This window comes from Parasteatoda tepidariorum, chromosome 3 (assembly GCF_043381705.1).
Source record: "Parasteatoda tepidariorum isolate YZ-2023 chromosome 3, CAS_Ptep_4.0, whole genome shotgun sequence".
NCBI classification, from domain to species: domain Eukaryota; kingdom Metazoa; phylum Arthropoda; class Arachnida; order Araneae; family Theridiidae; genus Parasteatoda; species Parasteatoda tepidariorum.
The window spans coordinates 20,757,581-20,769,954 of NC_092206.1; positions in this window are offsets into that span (position 1 = coordinate 20,757,581).

Below are 12,374 nucleotides of genomic sequence, written 5' to 3' on the forward strand. Positions count from 1 at the left end.
AATTTAGTATGTTTTGATTAAGTAAGGTGGGTAAGCCAAAGGTGGCCAGTGCTCCTAACGTAGCCCACCCCCCGAAGTAAAATTAAATTTATTTTGAATCATAAGATGTCCCTGCTGCATTGTAAATCTTGTATCTGAGGTGCACGAGGCTTAATTGGGAGATATTTCCTTAAATGACCTCCATTGTATGAAGTGATTTAATTTTTGCAGTTGTCATTCTAATTTCCGGGTGGGAAGATATTGTAATTTATGTGTGTTTAAATTCTTAGAACTTTGAGTTATATGTTTTCTGAAAATTTATTTCTTTTTCTTTAACCACATTACTTTATTTCGAATTAATCTATCAGATTAATAGTTTTAAGTCGTGCAAATGGTGAGAGAGACCATATGCATGTTCCCAAGGTGGCCCGACACCGGTGCCACCTTGGGGACACGTGAGCCACCTTCGGAAACAAACGTGAAATCTATAAAAGTGTTAATTATAAATCATTACGTAGCATATTATTTCTCAAAAAGGAATGATTGAATTGAATGCCAATTGACTTAATTTTTTTTAAGCAAATGTGAAACTTTCGTATTTTTTAAATTTTTATAATATTTTGACTTTCTTTGCACTTTAGTAGAGTTTGCGATATTTTGTTTCAAGTTTTTTGTTTTGTTTGCATTTTAAAGTTATTTTTCAGGTATTTTTTTTTATTTTTGTGGTAGTTATGAGTGTTTTCGTGGTCGATTCTGGTATTTTCTTGTAAATATGGGTATTTTTATACTAGTTATGGGTTAGGTAAGTTAACTCTAGTATGGTTATTTAACTCTTACTTGTTAGTTAATCCTTTTGAAAAAATTAACCTTGTAATTCTTAATTAATTCTAATGAGTTAACTCAAAAGAATCGCTAGTGACTTCACACAAGGACCATCAATGTAAAATCAATAAACAAATTATGCACTCTAAAAACAAATATATTTTTTAAAGTCGGGAAACTTGTTCCTACCAGCAAGACACTTAAAGTCCTTTTTTAAAAGACGTTTGCCAGTCCAAGTGTTTTTGCTAAAGATAATTTGAGTAAGTGAAAAAGTGATTTCAATATATGGCTCACCTTTGGAACCTGTGGGAAACCTTAGGCGCAGAAGGTACAATTTTGAAATTGCACTACAAAATAAATGAAATTTTATTTTACAATTAAAAGTATACGTGGTATATATTAGAGATAGATGTAAGATGTTACAGAAAAAAATTCAGCCACACAGACTTAATCAGAAAATTAGGAAAAATCCTCAAAGCACCTTAAGTTTTGATTTAATAAGTTGTTTCACTTGAATAAGTTATTAAATACGTCGAAATATATTTTGTTTTCTATTAATATGTGCGCTTTCCTTTCATCCAGTTAATCAATTTTTTTAAATAATATTTTCTCTTGAATATTCTCGCCCCACAGGTTGAGAATCGCTGATCTTAAGTTCTTTGTTAAAATAACTCACAAGAGACCTAAAATTTTCTCTTTAATGAAAATTTTGAACACGTTTCTTCTTTAATTAAATGTTTCCAAGATAAAACACAAATACCACTAACAGTTGGTTAAAAAAAGTGAGAGTTAATTCAATAAAAGAAACCTACAACTTTAATTCTCAGAAAAGTATTCGCCATGCTCACATTTATAATAAATAAAGCATCGAAAAAAACTCTTATGTGTAATACCACAAACATGTTATTTTTTTTAAATACACACCCACCCTCGTAAATATTAATATTTCCTATCCAAAAAGAAAGTTATTTTTACAAAAACTCGCAAGAGACCTAAAATTTTCTCTTTAATAAAAATGTTTAACACGTTTATTCTTTAATTAAATGTTTCCAAGATAAAACACAAATGCCACGAACAGTTGGTTAAAAAACGTGAAGATCTAATTCAATAAAAGAAACTTACAACTTTAATTCTCAGAAAAGTATTCGCCAGGCTCACATTTGTAATAAATAAAGCATCGAAAAAAGCTCTTATGTGTAATACCACAAACATGTTATATTTTTTAAGTACACACCCACCCTCGTAAATATTAATATTTCCTATCCAAAAAGAAAGTTATTTTCACAAAAACTCACAAGAGACCTAAAATTTTCTCCTTAATAAAAATGTTTAACACGTTTATTCTTTAATTAAATGTTTCCGAGTAAAAACGCAAATGCCATGAACAGTTGGCTAAAAAACGTGAAGATCTAATTCAATAAAAGAAACCTACAACTTTAAATCCGAGTAAAGTATTCGTCATGTTCACTTACAAATGCAAACAGCATGAACATAAAAGGTAACATAATCACAGAAATGCTTAGCTCTCATTATGAATTCTCCAAATGACAGAAAAGGAATTTTTTTTAGTAAAAAAAAATTTGAATTATGTACAGTTGTTATGACCAACTTGTAAGTAAAGAAAAAATAACCTTAATCAAATTTTATTCACATTCTCCGTATCTTAACGGCATGTTTCAGTAAAAAATAAAACCTAGTTTCTAAAGAAAAAGTGGTTTCTGTTGTTCTTTTTTTCTTTTTAGGGATTATTGTTGTCGCTTTATACCACCTGAGACCTTAAAAAAAGGGAAAATGAGGAAATTTTTCCTTGTTCTTAAATTCTTTTCAGAGTGTTCCCTACAGAGAAAAATCGTGTTTTCTATTGTTTATCTAGTTGATTTTTCGAGGCCCCTTGCCCCTTTTTCGTTGGCAATCAGAATTGGAATTGTATCCGGAGGATTTAAGAATGGGAAAGTCTTATGTAGAGGTTGTGCTTTAGATTTTTTTTTTTAAAAAAATAATACTTAAATTCGATTTTTTTTAAAAAAAAGTTTCAACTGTCACAGCTAAAAGATAATCACATACCACTTGAAACGTTTTCTTTTTTAAAAGCCTTGTTCGACATTTGTTGGAATTTTCTATTATCCTCTAAGCCCATGAGAAATTTCATTTCAAAACAAAACAGAGGTCCTATGGGTTTCGCACTTAAATATTTTCTCTGCGTTTCTCAGTGTTTTTCTTTAGACATCATGTCAGATCATGTTTGTATTTTCGAGAAAATTTAAATTTACTATCAATAATTTCGGCGTTTTCATTTTTACGCATATCTCAGCTTCCAAGTCATGATAATGATAGAGTTAAAAATTCTCCGTATAATAACATTCTGACTGGTTCAACTAATAGTTTCTGATTATAATTGCTTAAAATGCTCAAAATTCTCGCATTCTGAAAAATTTAGGCGTGGCAACAATATTGTATTGAAATCATCGATATTTTAAAAACCACATGAAAACAGTATAAATGACTGCCGAAAAAGCGATCTAAAAACTTTCATGAATTAACATGAAATAGTTTCAAATATCGTGAATATAAGTTTATCACTCAAATATGCTATTCCGAATTCGTTGGTAGTAGTTATTGCATTTGAAATATTGAGATTTTATAAATGATGTGGCTACTGCAAACTGCAGTAACTTCTGAAGAAAGTATTGGAAAATGATCCTGGTTTACGATGGCATAGTTGTAAATTGAGCACGGCAAAAAGTGATTACTCAATTTAAAATTAAATAAAAAAGAGAAAAGAAAAAAGGCGAAAAAGGACGAAAATTAAAAAAATTTATAAGTTTCATTTACTGCCCATATGCTGCAAGTATATAAAACTCGTTAAATAAGTTAAAAATATAGAGAAAACATGGAAAATAATGAAGATTAATGAAAAGAAAAGAAGAAAAATGATTAAAATAAACTATTTTTAAAAAATATTTAAAAAATATAAAAAAAACTTATATATAAACTTAAAAAAAGCCGGAAAACAAAATAATGAAAATATATAATCTCTTTATCAGCTCACACGATTATATCCGCAAAAACGAGTGCTTTCTAATGCTGTATATTCTATAAACTGTGTGTTTAAATTTCGTTTCAATAGATAGAAGAATCTTTTTGTCCATCTTTGCGTTTAGATAGAGTCTTTTCGTCAAAGAGCATATTGAATTGCTACTTGACGAAATAATTTTATTTATCTAATAGAGTTAAAAAATGAAGTCTTAAACAAAAATTTAAAATATTTAAAAAAAATTTCTTTTAAATAATTATAAATCAAATGTGTGTGAAAAAATTTGATAAACAAAACATTGAATTTTAATTTAAATAAATTTAAACTTTTACAAACAAAAGCTCATTCTAGCTAATTATATTTAATTTATAAAATTACTCTAAATTAGGGTAATCAGCAGCACTTTGTCTCAGACACTTGTTTTGGCACTTATGCCATCAGCAAAAATTTACTTTAGTGTAATTCAAAATTTTATTCAAATAGAATATATTTTTGAAGTAAATTATCTATGAGCATTGTATATTTTTATATTATCTTTATGTTTTTCAGTTGTTTGATCTTTATTGAACTTACACTTGAAATTTCAACAAAATCGACGTATACTCGAACCCTCTTCTCAAATGAAAAGAAAGGTTATAACTAATTCTTTAAAAAGCTGGTCATTCGGACAAGCATTATTTTGAGTAAAAAATTTTTAATTTCAGCCACTCAACACGATTCGTTTGAGGTCAAATAATTTTTTTTTCGATCACCATGCGTGTACTTTTTTTTTTTTATTATTCATAAAACGTTTTTATTAATGAATTTTAGACAAAACAAATGTTTTTAAAATAAAATTTCAGAAACAAATATATTTTTAGTTAGTGCAAGTATTTAATGATTAAACATGCATTTATTTAATTTTATACTTTATTTACTTAATTAAATAAAACGCTTTTTTTCATATTTGCTTTAACAAAAATAATTCTATTCCGTCACGTTCTAAAGATTGGGAGTTTATCTTCTAAACTTATGTACTCTATCCACGTAGTGAGTGAAAATAGCACGCATAACAACCATTAAAAAGCTTATGATAGTTGAATGGTTTAAGTTTGTTGGGAAGAATAATGTTAAGGAAATAAAATGTTAAGTTGGAATTGCGAAAAATTAAAAAATTTCAGTAAATAAATATACTAAATCAGATGTACGAGTAACTTAAATTGACAAATGTTTCAATTTTAATTTCATTAGTGACATTAAATATTAATTACAAATCTAATAGAAGTCTAGTTCTCAAACGATTGACTTTTTTTCGACACGTATAATTTTAAAATAATATTACATGAGAAACTGTTGAAGTTAAATTATTTAGCCTAATTTTCCTCGAAAATGGAATGTTTAATGGATCTTAGCTTTTCTTAATACTACCTATAAATTATAAAATTTTTGTTAAATTAGTGAAATTACATGTATATTGAATTTTTTATAGAAACTTACTTCACAAAGGATGGATTTTTATTCGATAGGTATGAGTTTCAATAATATTATGTGAATAAATGCTTAAATTATGCTTTTATTAGAGGCATTAAATAACAATTACATATCTGATGAAAACCTAATTCTCAAAAAAATAAAATTTTGTTCGATATAAGTTTTTATTAATACTGTCTGAAAAGAGTTTTAAATTTTAATTTATTTAATGACATTAAATATCATTTACATAACTTAAACTTAATTCAGAAAAGATTAAATTTTTTTGATACATATATGTTTTCATTAATACTATATATGAATACGAGCTTACATTTTTGCTAAGTTATTGAAATTGCAAATCTATTACAAATTTTCTTGAAGCTTAATTCACAAAATACTTGATAGATAGTTTTCTTTAAAACTGATACGGTTTGATTGGTTGCTTGGATAAAAAAGTTTAAGAAAAGAAAGTAAATATATAAAGATCAAAATCCATGAACTTTTGGAAGATTTCTTAAATTATCCAAAGATGAAAAGTTTGCTTTTATTTAAACATCAAGCGCATCAATTTACGCATGATGAAACATATATCCCATTATATGTGTTTCGCTGAAGTGAAGTAATCAGATATTTTACAAATTATGTAGTTCATATACAGACTAACAGGGGTAATCCCTTACAGTGCCTAAAAATTGCTTTATTTCTCTAATTACCCAGGTAATCTGCAAACTGCCTAGATCAGGGATGGGCAAACTTTTTTGGTCGAGGGCCAAAAATCAAGGAAAAAAAAGTTTGGTCGGCCAAGTAAAAACTTCAAAATTTTAAGAAAATAAGAAAGTGATTTACAAGTTTTAATTTAAATATTTAGTGAGATGAAGGAAATTGCGATTTCATTTTTAAGAGTACCTTATATTAAGGTTCGAAGTGACATGTGCTTATTTTAAGGAACAAGGCTAAATGCTTTTCTGTTAGTCTACTTCTGAAATGATTTTTTCTAAGGTTCATAGTTGAAAACTCTTGTTCACATATATAAGATTAAGCAGACATAGCACTGATTTTCTGGGCATGAAATATTAAATTTTGGCAAACTAGCTTTTGGTAAAACTTTGGCATATTTAGAAACAACTGTTTTAGATGATTGCTAGATTGTCCGCTCTTTGGAGCGTAAAATGCGCAATTTGCTACATGTGAAGTACAATTTACCTATATTGGATTCCACAAGTCAGCTCCTCGAGTAAGACAAATGCTAGTTGGAACAAATCTACAGCCATTCTATAAAGAACTTCTGCTTTCAACATTTTACCAATTGAAGCAGTCTGTGCTAACTATTTCCACCAATTTATGTTTTGTAGAACAAAAATATAGAGAAAGTAAAAATGCCATCAGTACTTTGTTAAGAAAGGAAAAACAGAAATAATTTTAAACATAGTCGACAGGAAAATGGATGTATATTGTTTATATTTGCCACTGATCGACAAATAAAAATTCTATCCACGGGCCGGATAGAATTTTTACCCGCGGGCTGTAGTTTGCCCATCCCTTGCCTAGATAATATGCACATTATCTTCTAAATAGTCCTTAAAACGAAAAAAAAAGACTTTTTCTTGGGCAAAAGCGTCGTTTCTCTACGCTGAAATGAACCTTGTGTCAGTGATTCATTTTTATATGTCTAAAAAATAAAGTTACTACAATCAAACAATCAACACATTAGTTAATAGAATCAATCACTTTAAAAATGATAATAACAAGAATCAAACGATTTAAAATATTGCCACGAATAAGAAAATTAACGAAATGTCATTTATTTATTTTTCAACACCTAAAGAATCGAGTTAATTAACACAATTAAACAATCATTAAAATAGTTGACAGAATGAGATAATCGAACTTTTGAATTTTAATGATACTGAACCGTTAAGGTAACCATTAACAAGGTAAATTGCACCAAACTTCGAAGTTTTTTTCTTAAGAAATAAAATTGCACGATACAAATTGTTCATAGTTCAGAGATGGCTAGTAAGTGGTATATATGTTTCTGTCTTTCTACCATTTTGTTTTACACTATTAAAAATACGGATAAACGAAATATACAGAGTGCCATAAAACAAGTGAGCCACCCTGTAATAACTTTTGAACAACTGATCAGATCTTCACATTATAGGATTCAATCTTAATAGTTCAAAAGGATGACCTCAAAATTGGTAATTAATTAATGCAGACGATATTTTACGTTACCAAATCAGGCACAGAAACGCACTTTCTCTAAATATAAACATACTTTTTTTGAAGAATTCGGGTTTCGGACCCACACAATATAGGGAGTAGCCTCAATCTGTGAAATATGGTCCTAATAGTTTGGTCTAGAGAGTTGTCCGAAGTTTAGACCCCTTAATTTTATTTTTTACTTACATTGAAATATCTAGAGATATTTTTAAGCGAATTAAGAAAATATATGTAAAACTAGTTAAATTTTGCATAGTGAAATCTTTGGATAAATTAATATTAAAATTATGTACAAGCACTTTTCCCTTTTCTTAAAAAATTTCGAGATATTTCTAAGTGAACAAAAATAAAAATAAAATTAAGTGGTTCAAACTTCGGACAGCTCTCCAGACCAAATTATTGGGACCATATTTCCCAGATTGCGGCTACCTTTTATACTTTAGGGATAAGAAATCCGAATCATTCAACAAGAAAGATGAGTTTATTAAGAGATAGTACGTTTTTGTGTTCGGTTTTATATTTTAAAATATCGTTTGTACTGATTAATTAGCATATTTGAGGTCACCCCCTCGGAACCATTAAGATTGAGTCCTGAGAAACAATAATATTTAGTCCTAGAATGTGAAGATCCCATCATCGGATCAAAAGTTATTCAGGGTGGTCTGTTTTTTATTTTCCGCACTGTACATCAAAATTATACGTCAAAGATCCGCTCATATCTCGTAGGTTTGAAGAGTAACGATTAAGAAAAAAAAAAAGTTTTCCAGTTTTATAAGGATGAACTACAATAACATCAATGAATTTTTTACCATATTTCGACGCGTTCCATAATCCTTAGAATTCTAAATGCTCTCAACTTTACTAAGAACTACTTTTTTAAAAATTATTCATAATACACTTAGTGCTATCATGCAATAGTTGTAGAAACACCTTTTTCTCGTTACCTTTCCAGAGAACAAAAATATATCTTTCTGAATTATATATTTCGAAAATCTATGTTCTTCATTTTTACTTAAAAACATTTTTCTATTCTATAAAGTATTCAATAACTATAATTGGAAGTATAATTGGAATTCTAAACAACACTATTTAAAAAGAGTTACTATTTCAAAATTGCTTTTTTCGTATTTTATGGCAGCATACTCTGCCTTTAATGAAAGAGATAAAAATAAACAATAATTCGAAATCTTACGCTAGAAAAACTATTTTAGTTCATTTCATGCTTTATAGTCCTGAATAAAAAGACTTTTTAACATTAACTATAAGTGTTTCGAAACTAGATAGTTTAGAAAGAACAAATTTTGAAAACAGTGTCTGAGTCTCATTTTTTATTTTTGCAGAAAAAAAATGAATAAATAAATTAAAAAAAATATAGAGAACATTGAAAAGGTTAAAATGAGCTGTAATAGAAAGGTTTCGAGATTCTAAAGATTGGTACATGAAAGATATTCGATACACTATTTTAGCCCGAAGTTTGCTTTTTTCGTTTTTAATGGAAGACTAAAAATAACTAATAATTGAAAATGTTTTGTAATTTCAAATATCAATGCTTTCCAAAAAGACCAATTTATAGTCTTTCTTTTTCAGTGCTAAAGATTTTTCATTTTTCCTACTTTTTTTATTAATTAAAGTTTCAAAAGATGGATGTTTTTTTGGTCAAGTGACAGCCATTTTACACTGGTCACTGGTAGAAGCATGTCTAAAACGTCTCAAAACAAATAAATAAATATTTGATGGAATTTGAGCTTCTGGCTACGCGAAAAGTCGTGACATGTTAGTTTGCATCAAAAACAAAATATTTGCAAAAGCAACTGAAAATTACAGCTCAGGGATAGATACAGCCTTCCAATGAGAAGACCCAGGTACGAATCCCATAGGTGGCTGGGTGAAATGAATTCTGCTCCCGGCTCATGCCGCCCACAGTGCTGACATAAAATATTTCAGTGGCAGACAAATCATGGAATTAAATTTCTTTACCATCTGGCTAGCCATGAGAGGTTTCGTGATTTTCCTCTCCATGTAACGTAAATGCACGTTAGTTCAATCAAAAAGTCCCTCGCGAAGGCTTGTTTCTCCCAATGCTTGAAATCCAAGAATTACCTTGTCTTCTGGGTCGGGTACACGATCGCAAGCCTACGGTGTTAAACATTGATAGGCGTAGGCTCAGAATTAGGTAAGCTGTTCAACGCCGGTTGTAAAATAAAATATAAGAAATGAAACAATTGTAGGAACACGCAATGTTTTTGAATAGTTTTTGAAAAGTTTGTTTTCACAGATTCCACAACATTTTATGATACTTTGGATACACTCTACAAAACGGGTACTCAAATTTCTCTTAACTTTCCTCGCTTTTGACGAAACCGTTTTCTGGTGTATGCTCCGAGTAAACTCTTCCAAGTGACGAAATAACGATCATTACTTCTTCGAGGACACGAATTTCGTCTAAAGTAAAGAAAGATTTCATATTTCGTCATTCTAGTTTCGTCAAATTAAAAAATAGGATTTGTGAGGTAGTGAGACAGCGATGAAGTTCCGAGATGGGAAAACATTTTCGCCTTATATTTGCATTTCGTCACAAATCACGTGTTTTCATGATGAAAAGATTCTCATAATTAATGAAATACAGCTCAAGGATTGTTGAACAAACAAAAGTAAGAATTTCATTTAGAAGAGTGTACACATTTAATTATAAGATTATAATACACTACATACTTCCATGTCATCCTTTGCACTCAAACTATTAACAAAAAATGTATAATTTATTCTACGATGCGTGTCTTAATAAAATTTTTATTCAGAACTCTATACTCCTTATAAATTTTCTATAATTTATTGATCAAAATGCAGGAATGATTTTTTTCAGTTTTTGCATAATAATTCAACAGAAAGAAAAAAAAGGGATAGTAATTATATGGAAAGAAAGAATGCTATTAAAATATTTAATGAGGACAGTTTTCTTTTAAAATATGACGAAGCGCTGTTATTAGCTGTATTAAAATAACTTTCATAAACATTAAAATTTAAAGATAATGAACCTGTTTTTGTTGCGAGGAATTTTTACTGAATGAAAAATAATGATTATAATACTTTCAGACTTGGTGAGATACCAAACATAAATTTTATGTCTATGGAGTCTGGGAGTATGGGTACACTTTTATATATTTCTGACAACCCATCTCTTATTTCAAAGAAATGTGTAAAATTAAAAATATATGCTCTTAGACTTTATATTAGTATATATTCATACGTTACACGCACATTGCATACATACATAGATACATTTTTATTTTAAATAAATTGTTATATAGTGAATTTTTATCACTTCGAAAAACATACCAATATTTAACTGCTTCACGATTTCAGCACTACGCATTAAGTATCTGACAATTGGACATAACACCTAGACACTATATATTAAAAAATTATATTCTAGGAATATTTAACTAACCCATTACCTTATTTGTAATGAATTAATATCTAATGATTTTTATTTTTTTGCCTATCTTAAGAAAAACATACAAATGATTATAATTAACAAAATTTATTGTAAAACAATATGAGAGCAAGATTATTTACCTAAATGTTTTCATATAATTGCTGTTGTAACGTTATTGGAATTAATTGTTTGCATGTGCTACATGAAACAGGGTTCAAATTACTTTACTACTCATAAAGTCTAAACTTAACTTGCATACCAGCCTAATATTTCATATAATTTTATTTGAATTTTTACACACAAAATGAATATTTATCAGGTATAGCATAGTCAACAGCGATGGCTCAGTGATTAAGGCACAGGGCTGTCATTGTAAAGAACTGTGGTTCGATCCCTGGAGGCGGCTTGAAGCCCACACAATTTCATAACAATGGATACCGCTTTGTCGGGGAAATAAAGACTGCCGGTGCACTTTGCCACCATCATGCCGTTAGTCACGAAATTGTAGAGTCTTTGCCTTCATGACCCATTTGTTCACAATGGTCTGTTGCGGGAATGCCCTGTTCTTTCTTAAGTACAGCAAAGATAGCCCAAAAAAGATCAAACTTTGAAGAGTTCAAACGTGCTACAAACTCTTTAAGTACACTCTTCATAATAAGTTTCAAATAGTTAAGAGATCTTGAAACTGGGGTTTCGGCCAAGGGGTGGGAAGAATGATAAATGAGAAATCAAATGTACCTGTTCAGAGTAAGAAAAAAAACTGGAAAAAGTGCCTTACTTCCCTGGATAACAATAATTAAGTTTCTTTCCTTATTTTCCCACTCCTCCTTCCCTAAGCTTGATTTGTAGAATTGAGTAACTTTTTATTGCTTATAAAGATGAACTATCACTGGGTAAAACTTTTATTAGATGTACTATAAAACATCTTCTTTTATTGCTCTATTGCAACTTAAGAATTTAAAATGTGTTACAGAAGTCTCTTTTGAGAAGGGAGAGGGTACATCTTGGATTCAAAGTTTCGACTATTTTCCAACTACTTAATTTCTACTAGAATTCTGTTTTAAGTGATATTACAAGAGTTAGTCATTTTAGACTGTTACTAATAAAGTTTATCGATAATTAAAATTGATCATTAATTAAAATTTCTCACTATCTTTTGACTCCGTCAAAGCAAAATATTCGCGTATTCAGTAAAAAAGCGTTTTTGTGTCTGATTTCGTAACTTAGGATTATCGTCAGCCCAACTAATTTGCAAACCTGAGGCCATCTCCTTGAACCATTAAGATTGAGTTCTAGTACGAGAAAATCCGATCATTATATCAAAAGTTATTCAAGGTTATTTTTTCCTTTTTCTCTCACTACAATTCACTTACAATCGACAAGAACATGTTATCAAATGTTATAAATTTCAGTGTTTTTAAAAGACCA